Below are 21,572 nucleotides of genomic sequence, written 5' to 3' on the forward strand. Positions count from 1 at the left end.
AAAGAAAGTCATGGAGATCCTGTGTCCAGTCCCTTCACTTCTACCCTTAAAGACCAAGAATAAAGACCAAGGACTTTGCTTATCCTGACTCCAGCTGATTCTAAGGTATCCAGAATGCTAATGCAGTCTTCACATATAGTGTCAATTAGAACTTGATTTAACTATCTAGTGAGATCAATGGACAACTTACCTGGCAAGGTGGAACTTTCTTTAATGTCTATCTTAGATTTTTTCCCCCTTTTTCATCAGATCAATCTTTTCTTTATCCAAGGCTGAAACTAATCATATATTTAAGCTATGTCTGCAAACTATAAAGTAATGTGGAGAAAATGGCAGTTACACAGTGAATTCCAGGACCATGGACAGTAACACAGATTTATTTAAGAACAGATTTACTTATATCTGATAGATCTGATGAGAGATTACACTTGAATGCTAATAAAAAGTCATATTCAGTATTCAAATTATAGTCTAAGTACAGAATAAACTAGTTTAATTAATTATTCCCCAGGCAGTAGGAACTTAGGATTCACTAGTAGATCTCAAATCCAATTTGTTATAACTCTCAATATGTAAATCATCACTGTCCCATTCTCTGTGGTTTGCCAAGATTCTCAGCCATACAATAATGTAATTGCCAACAGTTCCTTGAATCCTACTCATCTCAGGGATTTCATTGTCAGCACACTTTCTTCTCTTTCAGTTGACTTTAAGTCTTCAAAGGAATGAAAAGCAAGCCTTTCTCACAAAAAGACTCAGAAATTTAGTCTACATGCTCTAAATTTCTGAAATAATTCCTACTGCTGATGGAAGACACTTGACCTTTGAAGATCTTAGATATGTTTTCTCAGATCTATCTTCTGAGTTTGAAATACATAGCCTATCATTGGAAAAGAAGCAAATATAGTATATTTACCTTTGGTAGTCAAACTGTCATCAGGTATTCCTGCAAGGAAAATAGATGTTCTGAGTTTTAGTAATATTCTCAACATAAGACCAAACCTACCACTTTCTACTGAAATAATTAAATACAAATATGTTAAAATATTCATTTCCATTAAAATATCTAATCTTTCACCAGAAAGATATATATCTATATCTACATATATAGATATAGACACAAACATGTATATATCACCACACATATAACATGCAATATGAAAATACTATGTAATTTGTGATTACCATGCTTATACCATCTATTACCTTCCAAATCCCATACTAGATAAGAGTATAGAGAAAAAAAAGGAAGACTAGGAAATTTATGTTGTAGAATAAAAATAATTGAGACAATATCAAAGTAGATTATTAAAGGTAATACCAAAATGGGTAACCAAAGAGCTGACATACTGCTGCTTATAGCTGAGAATTTCAAAGCAAAATCTAGAAAAGTAAAATGTTTTTTAATGGGGCACTGATTATTTAGTGTACATTTTTGCCAGGTTCAATGATTAGGGACTCACCTTGTTAGCTATTGGAATTATTTCTATTTATTCTTGGGAAAAATTTTTTATTTAAATCTGAGATAATACATAAAGTGTAATATTGACTTTATTTTAAGTCACTGATATTTGGGGCTGAAATTCCACTGGTGTATTCAAATATACACAATAGGAATGCTCTAGGACAAAACAAAATATATCTCTGGAGTAGTCTATATCCCCTGATGGATGGAAGGGATTCATTAAATGTATATCACCAGAGTCCCAAATAACAGAATACAATCCTTTTTTTATGTAATGAAAGAATCTGACTCAAGGTGTACTCATACTTCTTATTGGTACATTTGTTAGCTCCTGTGAAAATAATTACGTGTTCTAGCATTGACAGGAGATAAAAAATAATAAAGTGATAGTTTTGTTGCAATAAAAAAAGTGAGTGCCTAGAAGACAGGCACTATATTTGTCTCAGTTGTAGCTAAAATGGTAGCATATATGAAATGGCATAAAATACAATGGCTTGATGTTTATTTAGTACTTACTAAATAGTAAATTTAAGGGATTAGGTTTAGAATTGGAGGAAATTGGGTTTAGGACTACAGTCAGAATCAGAATTTGGTATACTGTGAGGCATGGTGTCATATCCAAAGAGTTATGATGTCTGGTATTTGTGCTCCAGTAATGTGAACCTAATTGCAGAGATAAGTCCCTTTAAGTAAACTACTAAGTAACTATAAGAGGGAATATATGATTATCCTAATATGTGTTGGACTTACAAGTTTTCTAAGAGTTCATAAAGCAAGAGATCACTGTGGGCTATCCACAAAAATGACCAATGACCACATCCCAATAATGAACCAAAATGGCAATACAATAAATATAGCTTATCTAAGTTAGGTTATCTTATCACAATAAAAAAAGTCTAGGCAGCTTATTTATGCTCTGGAGATAGCAAATAGTGGCATTAATAAGGAACTGATAACTATACCAAGCTCTGTCCAGTTCTAATGATAAAAATAAAAGTAGGGAGGACAAGAACTGATAAACTTCTGATTTTTAGGCTGATCCATTTTTATTGTTATTATGGAGCTGTTTATTTTTTTAGGAAGAGAGTCAAACACAGTGCAGCAAAAATAATGTTGGATTTAGAGTCAATAGATCCAGGTTAATGTCATATAAGGTACTTCTATGACTTTGGAAAAGTACTTGCCTTTTATTTAATACCCATGTAACTTTGTAAAGTACCTAAAATCTCTCAGACTTAGTTTTATCAATTGCAAAATGAAGAGGTTGAAGTTCCATTAGAGTTTTAAATATATGATCTTAAGATCAAAAGACATTTTCATGGAAGAGCAATATGCCTTATCTGTGTAAGATGTCTTTTTTTCCTTGGTAAGCTTGCCATTATGTATGTGTTTCATTAAAACATGTGTCCTTGCACAAGTTTTTATGTAATCTAAGCCATAGATATGACACAAGAATAGTGATATCTAAAACCTTGGAAACACCTGAGACCTTTTTCAGTATTACTTGGATGCCTTTGGCAAAGGCTGTGGATCAACTTTTTTAGTTTTCTACTTTCAATTTACCATTTTCTATTATTTCCCCAGCAAGTAGCAAACAGAATGAAGTATTTTGAATTCATCTCACTCTCTCATTTATAAAGTACACTATTTATAAAATCATGCCCTCATTTATAAAATAATGGACTATTAACTTCATAGGACTATTGTGAAGAGGAAGTAACAAAACATATGTAAAGTGTCTTATGAGGCACTGTATAAATGAGAACTATTATATTAATAATTGAAGATGATTGATTTAAAACTGGCAGAGACTTCAGAGACTATCAAAGGAAATCCTCCTCATTTTACACATGAGGAAACCAAGACTCAATAAAGTCCTGTTACTCAGATAGGAAATATAAAAGGTAGAATTTGAACTCATGCTGACTCCAAATCTGTCCATCATACCATGCTACTTTCCTGTTGTAGTCTCCTTGAGGGCAACATCTATCTCTTTTTAATTTCTATCACCCTCAGTGGTTAAAATAGTGTCTTGCAAATAATATTTATTTATAAATGTAGTGTTTTCAAATCTTTTAAATTTTAAAAACATTTTTCTTTTATACCTAGGAGGAGTAAAAGACCATGTAATATTCACACTTTACAAAATGTAGTGCTCTGCAGAAGAATAGATGTGAAGTTCCTTTACAAAGTTCCTAATCAAATTTATTATTCAGGTCTCTGGACTTGCAGTTTGAAGATCATTACTATTTTGTAAAGAAAACATCTGATACCAGAAACAACATATGATTACTCTTTTACAAAATATCTTTTTAATAGTGGAAGGAAAATTGTCATCTAAATTCTATATAGAAATCAATGTCTATTTACAATTTGTACCTTCTTCTAATATGAGACACTTAAATGATTCTATGTAGCTAGATATTTTTAAACCCCTGAGGTCATTTTCTTCCCATTTTTTCTTTTGAAAAAGATTATTTATATAAACCTGGCTTTTGTCTTATTTTTAATATTTTATACAACTTTTGCTTTCTGCATACACTAAGATTTGTCATATTTCTCATTCATTAATCTCAGGAGTATATAACAGTCATAATACAATAAATAACCTTCCTCTTCATGACAATAATATCTTCAAAAAACTTCAGTAGGCTCATTAAATTTAAGTTCTGCTGTCTGAATGTGCCTGGGCAATCTTTGATCAAAATTGATTTTATTCTTTTATCATTATTTTAAAATAAATTTGGTCATATTAGTTCATAAAATCAATGGTGTAAGCATTATTGTTTCATTAATAATTTTACCAAATAGAATTCTATCCAATATTTACAGCTTCTTTGCTAAATAAATTTTCTAATGATAAAAACTTGGAACCCCACAGGACATGTTTAGAATTTTATTTTTTCGTTGGTTTCATTGAGACATATGAGAGAGAGAGAGAGAGAGAGAGAGAGAGAGAGAGAGAGAGAGAGAGAGAGAGAGAGAGAGAGGGAGAGAGAGAGAGAGAGAGAGAGAGAGAGAGAGAGAGAGAGAGAGAGAGAGAGAGAGAGAGAGAGAGAGAGAGAGAGAGAGAGAGAGAGAGAGAGAGAGAGAGAGAGAGAGAGAGAGAGAGAGAGAGAGAGAGAGAGAGAGAGATGTGTTGGGAGTCAAAGATGAAGGGCAGGATAGGAAATGGAATTGCCTTAAGAAAAATGAAAACATGTGTTGGAAGGAGAAATGTACAGGGTAAATTAATAGGAAAGGAAGAGAAATGAGGGAAATAAAAGAGCTTCAAAGGAAAGGATGTAGGTTCAAGCAATCTTCCTTTTTTTAAACCAATTATTTGAAAAAGATGGAAGCAAAGAGGGAAGAGGACAGTATCAAAGAAAATAATACAGTTCAAAATCATAAATTTTAATGAATATTTGATCCATAAATCAAATGAGGATAGCAGGGTGGATCAGAAAGTAGACATCTCCCAATATGTTATTTATTAGAAACACAGAAATTGACATAATGTTAAAAAGAGGGATTGGTGTTGACTTTATTATGCTTCAATTGAACAAAAAAGAAAGGGAAGCAATCATTATTTCAGATAAAATTACAAAAATAAAAACATGATAAAGAGATAAGCAGTAAAATTAAATGATGCTAAGATAATATGGATAATGAATCACTATCAATTCTTAACTTAGTTACATAGTTCTTTAGGAGGAGAAATTAATAAAATGGGCAAATAAATATATGACCACCTTCTTAAAGAGAAAAAATCCAAAATTTTCATTTCATAGGTGACAAAGAAGAAATTGGGGCAGCTAGGTGGCGCAGTGGATAGAGCACCAGCCCTGAAATCAGGAGGACCGGAGTTCAAATCTGGTCTCAGATACTTAATACTTCCTAGCTGTGTGACCCTGGGCAAGTCACTTAACCCCAGCCTCAGGAAAAAAAAAAAAAAAAAAAAAAAAAAAAAAAGAAGAAAGAAAAAGAAAAAGAAGAAACCAAGACATTTGAAGAGAGAATAAAGAACATTATCTGAAACCTTTTTGACCAATTACATGCTAACAAAACTGATAATTTCTTTATTTTCTTTTTAATTGATTTTGCTTTTGATATGAAAAATTTGTTTCCTCTCTCTAAAAAACATTTTACTTTAAAAAGTATAGATAAATACTTCAAAAAATAAAATATTCATTAACAAAAGAGATAGACTGTTTTAATGAATCAATACCATAAAAAATAAATTGAAGAAACTCTAAATGAATTCTCAAAGGAGGAATTAAAAACCTCTAGGACTAGAAGTATTTACAATATAAATTCTACCAAGCATTTAAAGAAAAATTAACTACATAAGCTATTTGCAATAATAAAAATTAGAAGACATCCTCTCATTTTTGTTGTTATTGTAAAAATATAGTTTTAATACCAAACCCAGGGAAAGAAAAAAAAAAAAAGACATTTATAGAGCAAAATTGCTAATGAATATTGGCACCGTAATTATAAATAAGATATTAGCAAAGAGGTTACAACTACATCTTATAAAGGCTAAACACTGTCACCAGATTGGGTGTATAACAGAAATGCAGGCTTGGTTTAATATGAGCAAAAATAAAATAATAAATAAAAATAAAAACTATATGATGAAATCAACAGATGCTGCCTAGTATTTTGACAAACTCCAACAACTTTTTAAATTAAAAACTCTAGAAATTATAATAATAAATAGACCTTTCCTGAATGTATCAAATAATATTTATCTAAATCCAAGAGTGGTTTTTTTAATGTGATTGAATAATGTTAGAGACCTTTAAAATCAGACAAAGTTAAGGCAGGAATATCCATTAACACTACTACTATTTAACATAATATTAGAATGTTAGCTATAACAACAAGGCAAGAAAAAATGTGGAAATAAGTGCAAGCAAGAATGAAATAAAATCACTGCTTTTTGCATAGAATATGATAGTATACATAGAGAATTCAAGGTAGTCAACTAAGAACTAATTGAAAAAATAATTTTATGAAAGTTGCAGGATAGAAAATAAATAAATCACAAAATCATTAGCATTTCTGCATATTACCTATAAACCACAGTAGGAATTTTATTCAAAATTCCCATAGTAGCTATAAAATATTTGGAATTATATTTAGTAAGATATACTTAAAAACTAATCCATATGTGAAGCACTTTTTCTTGCAGAAATAAGATAGGCCTAAATAATTAGAGAAACAGTAATGGATTATGGATAGAAAAAATCTGTTATAAAAGCCTATATAGATAAACTGAGCTTATATAATAAAAATGATGATGCTCTTTAAATTAATTTAATTGATAGTATTGTGTCAATCAAATTACTAAAGGAATTATAGAGGTAGAAAAAAGTTAATTCATATAGGAAACAAAAGGTCAAGAATTTCAAGAGTAATGTGTGAAAAATAGGAAAGAAGGAAGCTTATCAGTATCAGATATCAAAAGATATTTTAAAGCAATAATATTAAACAATTTGGTAACACTTTAAAAATGGAAATTACATCATTGAAACAGATTATATAAAAAAGGAAACAAGCACAACAGCATAATGTTCAACAAACACTCAACAAACACTCAATAAACTACTTACTGAGGGCAAGGTCTCAGTGTTTACAAAAAACTGCTAGGAAAATTGGACCCTAGTATGAAAGAAATTATATTTAGACCAACACCCTACACCACATACTAAGATAATCTCCAAACAGCTATGCGACCGAGATATGAAAGGTTGCATCATAAATAAATGAGAGGAGCAAGAAGAAATTACCTTTCACATCTACTGATGGCAAAAGGGTTCATGGCTGTAATGACTATAACTATATAGGAGTGAAATGGATCATATAAATGATTTTTGTAATAGTGGGGTGTAACAAGAGACATATAAAAGAAATTTGGGTAACAAATTGTTTAAACAAAAATCATTTAAAAATCATCTAAAATATAGTTTAATAAAATGATCAACTTTGACTTTTATATCCAATTGTAAGTAAAAAATAACAGTAGTTTACATTTATCTAGTACTTTAATAGTTGCTAAATACTTTATGTGCATTATGTCATTTAAATCTTACAAAATTCCATTTAGTAGGTATTCTGGATATTATTATATCTATTTTATATAACAAATAGGAAACAGGGTAAGTTAGGTATTGAGTACCAACCCTGAAAATTCCTATCTACTCTGTTTCCAGGTTAGGCATAGGGAATCTCTTATTTCCTCATAGAGGACAATTTTGGAAATGGAAAATTAGGATAATTTAAAGATGTGTTTTTCCTTTGGTCATAAATATACTACCAAAATAATGTTCCACTATTACAGAATCACACAGAGGAAATAATTCTTCTCTATATAAGATTTAGAAGAGTTGGGTTGAATGGGTTCCATTGTACTACTGTACAATGGTCTACTGTAAAACAAATTTGAAGCAAGGGATCCAACCATCATTGTTTCCTTTCCTCTAATAGGCAATGAGTTCTTTTGGGGAATAAAGATTTCATTTATTTGATCATCATTAACTGAGAATTAAGAAAATAATAAATGTTCTCAAAAATATTTAAGTTTCATATGGTTCTGTTTCCACTCATTAATGTTATTATGTGAAGACCAGGGCATATCTTTTTTAGTTTGTCTTCCACTTTTCTCATTTATCTCTAAAGCTCAGACCTTGTAGAATGGAAAAATAAAGGCCAGTTTGGTTACATTTATGTAGCTATAAAGGCTACAAATGTGTCATTCTGGTTTCAGTATAATTAGAATACAGCTTGTTTATTTGATCTACAGGTAACCTTGCCTTATTTTGCAATGTCAGACTGAATAATCAACCCTGTCCCTTTTTCTCATGAAACATATCATTAGGACTATAAATCATGATCTTTTTTCTTCAGGTAAGGTTAAGAACGCATCACTCTGCTGAAAAAGGTGACCCCTTTTTGCAGAATAATGCATTCCCTTGGACTTAGCTTGAATGATGAATAATGATTTGCATCACAGTTGGCTGTTATGCATACCTGTGCTCTTTTTGAATACCACAAATATTTGCCTTGATGAATTTGTGAGTGAATGTCCTTGGAGGCCTCATTTGCCTACTTTTGTACTGGATTACAAACATTTTTGAAAGTTTTAAAGTTAACTTCTTTTTTGTCCAAATCCTATTAAAGAGAAAAGGAAGGCTGATGTTCTATTAAAATTCCTTTTTGACATTCAAATCATGTTTGCACCTTAGAGGAAAGACCAGAGGCTGACATCACTTGCATGAGCTTGAGAAGATTAACCTACTTTACATTACTTTCACTGAACTGCATTCATTTATCATTAATTTCCACCACAGTGTCTTTAACTATTAGATGAAATGGCATTTATATTCTTCTATATTTAGATCAATTATTATAAACTTCAGTTCTCATTGGACACTCTATGCAGGTAATAATGTATAATTCAAGTGATTTCTAGGTTCAAGTACCCTTTGAGTAAGTATGAAAGGTAACATTCACAATACTCTTTCAGTAGGCATAATGTCCATGGTGTTTAATTATTTGACCATTAGTTCTGCTCTATCTTTGTGAGATCTCTAGCTCTTGACAGTGTCTGGACTGTTACAATTCCCTATTGGTTGCTTTTTCTGATACAGTTCTCTCTATAATTCATCCTCAATTCAGTTGTCAGAGTGATCTCCCTTAAGCACAGGTCTAGCTATGTAAATCCCCATGTACCTCCATTTAATCAAATCCAGTTACTTTCCATTCCCTCCAGCATCAGATATGTTTTATGTTTTTCCTTTTAAAACTCTTTATAACCTGTAATCTTGATTTTTCTTTCTTCTTCTTCTTTTTTTTTTTTTCTGAGGCATTTGGGGTTAAGACTTGCCTAGGGTCACACAGTTAGGAAGTATTACGTGTCTGAGGTCAAATTTGAACTCAGATCCTCCTGACTTCAGGGCTGGTACTCTATCCACTATGCCACTTAGCTGCCCCACCTTCTTGATTTTTCAATACTTTTACATATTTCTCCTATCTAATGACACTGACCTCTTTACTGTTCCTTGAACAAGATACTCCATCTCTTAACTATGTTCATTTTCACTGGCTGTCCCTTATCCCTGGAATGCTCTCCTTTCCCCATCTATACCTCCTTGTCTTCCTGAGTTACTTCAAGACTCAGCTAAAGTCCCACATTTTCTGTAAGAATCTTTTTCTGATTCTTTTTGATCTTAGTGCCTTCCCTTTGAGATTACCTCCAATTTGTCCTGGATCTTTTTTAAAAAAACATAGTATTTCATTTTCCAAATGTATGCAAAGATAGTTTACAACATTCACCTTTGCAAAATCTTGTGTTTCAAATTTTTTTCCCTCTTTCTTCCATTTCCCTTCCCAGACAGCAAGCAATTCTATATGTGCAATTCTTCTAAACATCTTTTATTTGTCACGCTGCACAAGAAAAATCAGAACAAAAGGAAAAAAAATGTGAAAAAAAAAACATGCAAACAAATAACAGCAGTGACAAAAAGGTGAAAATATGCTTTGATCCACATTCAGTCTCCAATAGTTTTCTCTGAATGTAGATGGTACTTTCCATGTCAAGTATATTGGAACTGCCTTGAATCACCTGATTGTGGAAAAGAGCCAAGGGTATCAAAATTGATCATCACATAATCTTTCTGTTGCTGTGTAGAATGATCTCCTGATTCTTCTCTATTTAGCACCAGTTTGTGTAAATCCAAGCTTTTCTGAAATCAGTCTGCTTATCATTTCTTATAGATATATATCTTCTTTTGGTATATAATGTTGTCTTCACTTTAGACTTTGTAAACTCCTTGAGAGTGGAGACTGATTTTGGAGTGTTATTTTCACCTTCTCTAGGCTTTCCCTTTCCCTTCATTTACCCTCACTAATCCAGCAGGTCAATATGGAATACATCAATCTTTTTTTTAATTATTGACATTCGATATTGACTTAGACTGGCATAATTTTTGTCTTTTCAGAGAAATGACAGAGCATAAAGAGAGTGGAAAAAAGAGTTACAAAAAAGAGGCTAAAGGAAATGATGGCATGAAAAACACTAAGAGGAACTTTATCTAGAATGCAACTTTCTCTAAGGCTACCTGTTTATTTTCATCTTGAATGGGCAAAGAAAATCTGGCTGCCAGGAATTTTTGTTTTGAACACAAAAGTTAGCCAGAACATGTATCACTGTAATTGTCTGATCCTAAAAGGGTCTCAAGGTATTTTCTACATTAGGACTGCTACCACTTTCTTCCGATTTGGGTTAGTATTTCTTTCTGCCCCCTCTCCCTTGCCTTTGTTTCTTTTTATATTCCTGATAACTTTAGGTTCCTATGGCTCTACTCAACCAAAAACCAAAATATTTCTTCAACAAAAATTTTTTAAAAATAAACCCATGACACGTAAGACTTTTCTAAAGCCTTTCTGGTAAAACAGAAAAAAAATAGACCTTATACCTGTCTCCTTATATTGGTCTCATAGAATACCAATAGGAGCAACTAATGGAAGCAACAGAGAAACAAGTTCCTGGTAAATATAAAGAAAAACATTTTAACTATCAGTACTATCCAATAGGGACTAGGCTGCCTGTGCAGTAAGCAGGTTTCCCATTCCTTAAAGAGGGTTACAAGGTATATTAGAAAGTATGGTTACAAAGATTCTTTTAGGAATTGGACTATGAAGGTTTCTTAAGCTTTTTCTACCTGTAATCCCTTTTTGCCTGAGAAATTTTTAAGCAATTCTGGTATATAAGAATATAAAATTGATACATAAATCAAACATTTACTATGAATGAATCAGAATCAATATCTCCACATTCAGTTAGAAGACCCCATATGAGATTATGAGCAACAGTTTAAGAAGCTGGGAACTAGATGACCCCCAACCCTAAGATTCTGTTATTCTTCTACAACTTTTTTTTTTTTTTTTTGCTGAGGCAATTGGGGTTAAGTGACTTGCCCAGGGTCACACAACCAGGAAGTATTAAGTGTCTGAGACCAGATTTGAACTAAGTTCCTCCTGACTTCAGGACTGGTGCTCTATCCATTATACCAACTAGCTGCCCCTCTCAAACAACTTTTAACAGTTCAATTTCTCCTGTGTCTGCTTATTTTACTCAAAAAACAAACAATCAAAAAAATCAAAACCAAACAGCAATAATAAAGCAAAATGACATCTCAAAAATCTTATATCAGGTTTAAGTTTAGAAGATTAACAAGCTGAATTGGCAAACTGACCAGGGAAATAGAGGAACAGGTTAAAACTTCCCCATTATTTACTGGTGGGGCTAGATGTGAAGGGCTGTTGTACTTCCAGTCTGGACAAGAGAGAGACACTTATTCTCCCTCTGAATACACACATATACAAGTTTATCCTTAAAAAGTTTAAAACAACACTAAGACTTTGGATACACTCTATATGAACTCATTATTCCCACCTGGTCAGAGCTAATATTTGTTTCATCTTTCTCCATATAAAACAACACAACTAAGCTAAAATATATACATAGTTATTTAAATTCATTGTTCAAGAGAATGGGATTGTGTGTGAAAGTAAGTGGGAATGTGTTATTATTATTCACTGTGAGAGTAGGTGAGATGGAAAGGGAGTGTGAGACAAAGAATCACACCTTTACAGAATGCATCCCAACTGATTGCAGGTTTACATAAAGCACATACACACACACATACACACACATACACACACACACACATAAACACACACACACACATAAACACACACACAGAGTTACATGGCACTGGTATGGCTAGATCAGTAACTGATTTTAGATAAAAAATTTTTAAAAATCCACTTTGACACCGCTTAGATTTTCAAATCTATGCATTACTTGTGAATGAAGAAAAGAATGTTTTTCCTAAGGATATTTTGTTGTAACAAAGGATTTTTGTTCATATCTCATAGCCATAAAAATATATAAGCTATAACTATTACCCCAACCAATATAGTTTATAGTAATGTCATTAAAGCCATTGTGTTTCTGTGTCATTTTCAATGATAATCATTCTTTTTCATAGGCACTTTATGGATTATACGTAAAAGGAATCTTAGAGGTTATTTAGTTCACCTCCCTCATTTTCCTGATGAAGAAACTGAGACCAAGAGAATTTAAGGGGATTTGTTCTAAGTTAGACACCCAGGGTAAGCAAATGGCAGCATTTGGACTTAACCTCAGATTCCAATTAAATCCAGAATTAAGAGCACTGTACTAAACAAGAAAATAAAATGCCTGGTTAATCAGCAAATATTGTTGGGGAAGTCTCTAGAAAAGGGGTGTCCTGAGGCACCAGAACTGGAAAAAAGCAAAGAGAAAAGAAGGAAGAAGTAAAGAAGAAGAGAAGAAAATCAAGGACAAGAGAAGAGAAGAGAATAGAAAAGAAAAATAAAGACAGATGATAAGGTAAAAAGAGAGTATCATAGTTTCCCTGAGCAGACAAAAATGAAGCATACTGAAAACAAATAAATGGCTGTGGGTATTTTCTTGGACTGTCTCCCATAACTGGAATATTTTTCCTCTACATCACTGTCTGATAACTTCTTCAGCTACTTTCAAGTCCCAGCTAAAATCCTATCTTCTACAAGAAGACTTTTCTGAAATCTCAATTCTATTGTCTGACTTCTTAAATTATTTTCTATTCATTCTGTATATAGCTTGTTTGTACACATTTGCTTGCTTCGATTGTAAGCTTCTTGAGGGCAAGAATTATCTTTTCACTCTTTTTTTTTAAACTCTAGTGTTTAGTACCATGATTAGAACATTAGTTATTGTTCAGTTGTGAATGATACTTTGCTAACCCAGGGACTACATTGCCCATGGACTTTTCTTGGCAAAGATACTGGGTAGTTTGTCATTTACTTCTCTAGTGCATTAAAACAATCAGAGGTTAAATCATTTGACAAGGGTGTCAGTGTCTGAAGCTGAATTTGAACTCAGATCTTCCTGATTCTAGGCATAGTGCTTTATATACTGAGTCATATAGCTGTTCTATAAGTAAGCACTTAATAAATGTTTATTGACTTATAGTCTGGCTTTCATGGGTCATCTTGTCTTTATTATATACTTCAACTTAGTCCATCCTGCTGCAGCATTATGATGTTATATCTAGCTCATTACAATAATCTTAAGTATATTATTCTGCAAATAGGTAGGTACATAATCCCTGTTACTATAAGGCTGTGTGTGTGTGTGTGTGTGTGTGTGTGTGTGTAATTGATTCTCACATGTGTTTCTCATACACTTATACACACATCTATATACATATATTTATACAGCTATGATTATATTTCTCAGATACCTAAGCTCAAAATTTACTCTGCTTCTGTTTCTAGCTAAATCTGGATCAAAACACTTACACTAAATGATACCTCCTTAGACCAGTTTAAGGTACCATGGATAAAACATAAAAGGTTTTACATCTTATTAAGAGGCCCCAATCTCCTCTATATGTTTTTAAAAACGATGGTGATGCTGTGAAATGAGCAATTTATCTCCATATCATTTCTTCATATCATATTTTATACTTTTTCCCATTCCTCTCTCTTTATCTCATACCATATTAATACACACACACACGCGCGCGCGCGCACACACGCACACACCCCATATCTACACAAACACTCTATACCCTACTGATTACCAACCTACAAAGTAAGCATGAATCATTGTAATGCTATTGTTTTGAAAAGCATATGATAAGTGATGTATGCCACATATCTTATGATATATAAGTGCAATAGTAGAATGACAAGAATTGGGAACTAATTATTCTATAGTCCGCATTAGGCCTTTAATAACTTTCAACATAATGTCTGCATTTTGAAAGAGATGTGACAAAAATAGATTTAAAGGATTTAAAGATAAACAAAGATGATTAAACTCAGAAAAGGATTTTGTGATAAAACATTCATCAGAATCAGAATCTTACAGTTGGAAGTATAAGTTGTATACTATATACTGTATACTGTATACAAAAAACATCCAGTTTTCACTAGAAACCAGGGAAAATTAGCCAAAAAGAAAAACTCTATTATTTAATCAGTTGTTTTCAACAAGTATTTTACAGGATTTGAGGTTAAACATTTAGAACTTGAATAGACCCTGGCTCGATTCTTTTATTTTACATACATGGACATTAAAACTAAGATAGGTAAAGTGACTTCAAATAAGAGTAAAGATGATAATTGAACTCTGGTCTTCTAATTTCAGACCTATATGCCTTGCCAATACTGTTTATATTCAGTCTTGTGATCTATAGATACAATGCAAAACAAACAAAAATTGTTAAAAGGACATTGGCCAATAGTTTGTAATTTGTCTCTTCAACAAAAAGAAAAAAAAATGAATTTAACTTGTAGTGAGGCATTGTGATTCAATTTGGGGAGACTTTTATTTTAATATTACCCATTTGGTCTGCTGAAGGAGTTTTGAACTCATCTACAGAGATCTTCAAAATTAAAATGAGCAATTTCATTGTTTCAAAAGAAAGACTACAGTAACATTCTTTCCAATGCTTTATTATTGGTAGGAGATAGCATTGGACCTCAAGCTATATAAAATCCTGCCAAAGTGGAAAGCTTCTGTTTATAATACAAGAAAAAAATAGAGTTTTAGGTGTGCACTAGATAACTATAGAAAGGTTCATTGTTAGTGCTTTATTACTTTGGTAATAAATTATTTTGATCACACCTGCATATTTTTAAAAGGAGAAGCAAAGCTGAGAAACTATACTTTAACTTAAAAATAAAATAAATTACCCAACAATGTTCACTCACTCATGTTGATCTTCCATTTAATCCCCATGTAAAGCTAGCAATTAAAAAAATTAATAGTTTTTTACTTTTCCAAATATATGCCAGAATAGTTTTCAACATTCACCTTTGCAAAACTCTTGTGTTCCAAATTTTTCTCCCTCCCTTATCTTAGGCATCTTTGGGATCTTTGATCCACATTCAATCTCCATAGTTCATTCTGGATGATTAATGGCTCTTCCCATAATAAGTCTATTGGAATTGCCTTGAATCATCTCACCATTGAAAAGAGCCAAATCCATAATAATTGGTGATCATATGTATAATTCTGTTGTTGCTGTGTATAGTGTTCTTTTGATTCTATTCACTTCACTTAGTATCAGTTCATGTATTTCCAAGTTTTTCTGAAATCAGCCCACTTATCATTTTGATAGAATAATAATATTCCATTACATTTGTATACTATAATTTATTCATCCATTCCTCAACTGATGGGCATCCACTCAATTACCAGTTCCTTGCCACTACAAAAAGGGTTGCTACAAACATTTTTGCAACTGTAAGTCCTTTTCCTTTTATCATTTCTTTGGGATACAGACCTAATAGAGACATTCATGGATCAAAGGAAATGCAGAGTTTGATAGTCCTTTGGGCATAGTTCCAGTTGATAGCAAAATTATGTAAAGAGAAAGACAACCAGAAAAGACTTTTATAAAAGTGATATAAAATGAAATGAACAGAACCAGTAAAACATTGTACCCAGTATTAGCTATACTATTTGATGATCAACTATGATTGACAAAAGATAGTAGAAAATCTGTATTCCCCCGAATATAAAGTAAAACTAAAAGCAGCATATGATGGAGGGACATCTAATTGAGAAAAGGAATACCATTTTTATCTATAGTCATGGTAAAATAATTTTATTTCCTTTAACTGTTTTTGTTGGTGGTGGTTTTTTGTTCCTTTGTGTTCAACTCTTCATTACCTGGTGGACCTTACTATCCATGGAGATTTTTTGACAAAGATATTGGAGGGTTTGCCATTTCCTTCTCTAGATCATTTCACAGATGAGAAAACTGAGGTAAATGGACTTGCACAAGGTCACACAGCTGGTAAATGTCTGAGGCCATATTTAAACTCAGGATTTATCTTACTTACTCTAGGCCTAATACGCTATTCACTGTGCTTCCTAGCTGTCCAAAAAAGGATTTATTCAATAGTTTAATAAAATAGTTTATTATTTGATAAATAAAATTAGTTTATTATTATAAATATTCAATAGTTTAATAAAACTAGTATTTATAAAGTATCCTAAGGTTTTCACAATTTTTATGAGTTACCTCATTTGATCCTCATAGTACTCTTCAGAGGCAGATACCATTACTAACCCCATTTGACAAATGAGGAATTTCAGTATGAGTGGAGTTAGTTGAATTTTCCTGGATCACACAGCAATTAATTGTCTAAGGTAGAATTTGAATTGAACTCTTGCTGACTACAACTCCAGTGCCTAATCTGTATTATAGGAAGGAAAACCCACATTACTGAGGTAATGGATCCATTGAAGTATTTTTGATAAAAATCATTTTTTAAAATGTTGACTCTCACAATACATTTATATAGCAATCAATCTAATAATTATTAATTTCCTTATATGCGATGAAGAAAAGACTGGTCAGCCTCTGCTTAGGAAACTGAGAAGCTCTTAGCACCTTTCTCCCAGGGTTGTTGTGAAAATCAAATGATATAATATATGTAAAATGTTTTATAAACCTTGAGGGACTAGATAAATGCTAACTATTATTATTATTCTGAATGAAACTGCAAGTCTGAATCAAAAAATAGAAGGAGAAATGAGCAAATAAAAATTCATAGAGAACAAATAACTAATAAATTTCAAAACCTGAAAAAGTCTGTTAATACCAATTTCAATTACAGTTTTTACAGCAAACTGCTTAACCTATGATAGAATGTCCATTCACAGTCATAGAGTAGAGCTCAAAGAGTAGAGCTTGAAATCAGTAGATATGAGCTCAGACTTCAGCTCAAAGCTATGAGGCAATGGGAAAATTATTTAACATTGCTTTGCCAAAATTTTCTCAACTACAAAATGGAAATAATCATGATCATTTTTTTCCTACTATAAAAGGTTATTGTGATAAACATGATTTATTAAAAAAACATATAAATGTGAACTACTATTATTATTCTACTAATAATAGTAAAGATAAATTATCAATCAATATTGTTGAAACGATAAGGAAGGCAATATAGAAAGGTTGGGGAGAAGTAACCTTGAGAAAGAAAAAGAGAGAGAGACAGAGACAGAGACAGAGACAGAGACAGAGAGAGAGAGAGAGAGAGAGAGAGAGAAAGTGTGTGTAGAGAGAGAGAGAGAAAGTGTGTGTGTGTGTGTGTGTCTGTATCATCAAATAGGTTTGCTTTTCTCCTAATAATTTTCTTTAAATGTTCAGTAATCTTTTTTTTTATCATAAATTCTATTTTTGAAACCTGGAATGGAAATGAAACACTAATGTATAGTTTCCAGAATTCTTTCTGGATTCCTTCTCATGAATGAAGTTTACATTGATGACTTGTCCCAGTGCTTTACAGCTGTAATTTTTAAAGTCAATGTGTATATTTTAGTCACTAGCTACCCCATTTTAATCTCAACCTTATATAATACTTAGGTGTATGTGTGCTGTTTGATCTTAGTAATTTAGTCACATTTATTGGAAAACAAAATACATGATAATTTCACATAGTTGAATTTATCTTTCCTAATAAATTTTGCATAACTTAAATGCAAATGAAATATAAACATGTGGATTATATTTTTTCTTGAAAATAAATTGGGTTAGGAATACTTGGGGAAAAGCTATTTTAAAATATTACATAAAAATCTCAAAGCCTAAAATTTTTTTGATATATTCAATGAAGCTAGAATGAGATTTATGAAAAATACAGCTGGTTAGTATGTAATAAACATATGGTAAATATGATACTGATATACTGAAAATATCCATGTTTATTAGCAATATACTGCCTGCTGTAGCAAGATCAGAAAAGATATTCAATCTCTGCTTCCTTAGTAGTTATTGTTGTTGTTTTTTACTATTTGTATAAATATATACTGACAAGTTTTCAAGTTGGCATTACTCAATTGAAAATTCCAACAATTAAAGGATAATTTTAATAATAACTATTCCATCAGGAAGCTCATTTCTCAATTGTACTTTATGTCCCTCAGATGTAATTTATGCACTGTTTTCCCACAGGTCTCCAAGTAGTCTATAGGATTTGAGGGGAAATAATCTCAATCCAATGTCTCAGTTAAAATACCATCTAAATGGTGATGCACTGTCTTTTCTTCACAAAAAAAAAAAAAAAAAAAAATACAATTTGTTAAAGACAATCAGTAGGTTACAAGTTTGTAGGCCAGACATGGAGTATCATCATTTTAAGCCATCCACACTCTACAAAGGGTCTATCTTTATAATACTGAGTTGTTTTATCCCTTCCCCTCAGCATTAAACTAACCTATAAATGCATAGGAAATAATCCTGACACTTTGATCTCATTAAGGTATCTCACAAAGTCACTCCCTCAATCAAAAAACTTCAGTGACTTCTTTTGGTCTCTATGAATTATCTCTGTATCTCGACACCTACACATGATATACATGGTAGGTATTTAATAAAATTGGCTGGGACTATTCAATTGAATTGTATTGTATTAGACAGAATAAAATATATTTATCAGTCTAGCATTTAAAGCTCCCCAAAGTCAGATTCCAATCTACATTGCCAGATATTTCTTGTTTCCTGGCTAGACACTCTGAACATTTTAGACCAACAGAATTACTCTGTTCCTAATACTAGTATTCTATCTTTTATCACTATATCTACTCATAAGGAAAAAAAATGCATAACTTCCTGTGCCTTTTAGTGTCTTGGTCTTATCCTCTCAAAGGATAAATTGGAAAGGAAATGCTGATTTGCATTGATATGGGGAATATCTAGGGGATAACTATAGCAATCATAAGGTCAGCTCTATTTCTATTTAAGTCCATGTTTTATTCTTCATATTAGAATGCAATTTCCTAATGGCTCAGCCCATTTCATTTTTGTCTCTGTTTCCTCAATGTCCGGTACAGTAAGGTACATCTAAGTGGTGGAGGAAAAGAATAAGTGTTCATATATCCTCTATTATGTTCTAGACACTGTGCTAAGCATTTTGCAATTATTATCTCACTTGATAATGGAGTGCTTCATAAATATTCATTGAGTTGAGTTCAATGAACATACTCAAATTAAGTTGACTGAACTAGTGTTTAACTAGTTTAAAGCCAGACACAAAGAAATCCTCATTTTCTTAGTACAAAATTATAGATATGATATGCTATATTTTTGCTCTTCCCATGCTTTTTCCAAGGAAAAACTTACTATCACAAGAAATACTTAAAATCATAATGATTAAAGCCTTTCTAAGAATAGTACAAAATTTATGTAAAAAGATAAAATATGTGCATGTATTAGCATGAAAAAGATACAAGTAACACATGTATATATATATATATATATATATATATGTATATATATATTGATTCTACAAATATTATCAGTTACCAGATAAAAGCCATCCTATTGATAGAAATTAAGTATTTTAACAGACATCCTGTGTGTACGTGCCTTGGTCTGAGAAATGATCCCACCTTTTCATCATCTTTATTTGAAAAGATTGGTATCTGCTATTTTGAAGAGAATTTTTCAGGACAATGTCTCTTTATCACTGTTTTCACTTTGCTTTTGTATAAATCTGCTAAGGCATGGCAAATTGTTGAATTGCTATTTGGCTGCATTTCAGAATTGGTTCACAGTCTCAGTAAGATCTTTACCTGGGTTGAAGCAGGAAGTTGTCTCAGTATTAAAAATCTTACGGCTTATAGCATCCTTTCTGTGTCTTGAATACTTCCCTAGATTCTTTCTCATCCCTCTACTGCCCAGATTTTTCCAGATGGTCTTTGGCTTCCTACCAGTTGGAATGCTTGTCTGCATTCCTGCTTCTCTGCCTTCTACTCCTCTGCTTCCTATGGATTTCTAGGTTTCTTACTGTCTACTTTTATACATATTATCTTACTCTTTCTAATAAGCTGCTCACCCATATTTATCTAGTTTTGACCTAATACCTTAGTCTGATCAATAGTGCCTCTGTATTCTTCTAAACTATTGCCCTGGATTAGTCTTATGACAGAAATATAAGGTCATATCAGAAATAGAGGAATTAGGCAGAGAGTCTAGTCCATGAATAGGCTTGGTCAGTAGGTAAATGGAACAGCCCAGGAATAGCTGTGAGCCAAAGAAAGAGTAGTCAAGTAGTCAAATAATTGCTTAACATTTGTTCTTCCTTCATGCTTGTTTTCTCTTTCCTAGCCTTTTTCCCTCTAATCTGTACAATCTACTTGACATCAATCATTCTGAAAAATAATACAGGAAAAAAGTTGTACAGGAGGATGGAAGCAAATTTGCAGCATCATAGAGAAACAAATGTGTTGGACAAATCCAAATGCAATGGAACTTTGGTTTAAGAATGATGTCAAGAAAATGGCCAAGAGGGGATTACCCTGGTAACTGGCATGAGTTTACATCCATTGCAAAACCATTTTAAGGTTTCATTTTAGTCTGTTTGCTGACTGTTGAATCTGGAGAGAAACTTTCAGCTCACCTTAATTAAATTAGATAATGCAATTCATGAGTTGTTTCTGGATCACTGCTCTTCTTACTCTAATGGAAATCAATGAAAAATAAGAGATATATAAAGTAGGAAGTAAAAGAACATGCAGAAGCTCAGAAAAAAATAGCTCATGATTATTAGAAGAGACTACTAACCTGTTGGAATTGGTGAAGATTGTAAGTTATTACAGTTAAATGTTTTGCTATGTTTAAAATTATTTTCAGAAACAAACTTACTGTGACTTCAAAAGATTTTCAAATAAACGAATAAGTAATCTGTGTTGCTACTGAGAAATTCAAGCAGCATGTCATTAATGTGTATATTCTACAGAAGAACTAGAGAATTATAATTCCCTGGAGGAAAATTTGATTCTAGAGTATTGGGTTATGCCAGTATTTTCTAGCTGATAAGGACAAAACTATGAAACAGCAAGAATTGGGTATTGAGTCAGAATTGAGTCAGAACCCTTCTTTAACTTTTACATTTCAGGGATCTTTTTCTTTTTTCCTCCCTTTCTACCATCCAACTCCAGGCCAAACTAGTTCTTTTCCCTTTGTGACTGACGAAGACCCAAGGATGTTTTCTAGGGAAAGATTCCTAC

The 21,572-nt window shown here is 32.1% G+C and overlaps 1 protein-coding gene across 1 annotated transcript in view; it reads right to left on the minus strand.

Annotated features, from left to right (window-relative positions):
* Positions 1 to 21,572, minus strand: part of B3GALT1 (beta-1,3-galactosyltransferase 1) — a 620,917-nt gene that overhangs the window by 378,542 nt on the left and 220,803 nt on the right. The window contains exon 3 of the mRNA XM_074303205.1: positions 917 to 946. The gene's annotated coding sequence lies outside the window, so the exon portion shown is untranslated. The remainder of the gene's footprint in view (positions 1 to 916; positions 947 to 21,572) is intronic.

This window comes from Sminthopsis crassicaudata, chromosome 3, assembly GCF_048593235.1.
Source record: "Sminthopsis crassicaudata isolate SCR6 chromosome 3, ASM4859323v1, whole genome shotgun sequence".
In the NCBI taxonomy this organism is placed as follows: Eukaryota; Metazoa; Chordata; class Mammalia; order Dasyuromorphia; family Dasyuridae; genus Sminthopsis; species Sminthopsis crassicaudata.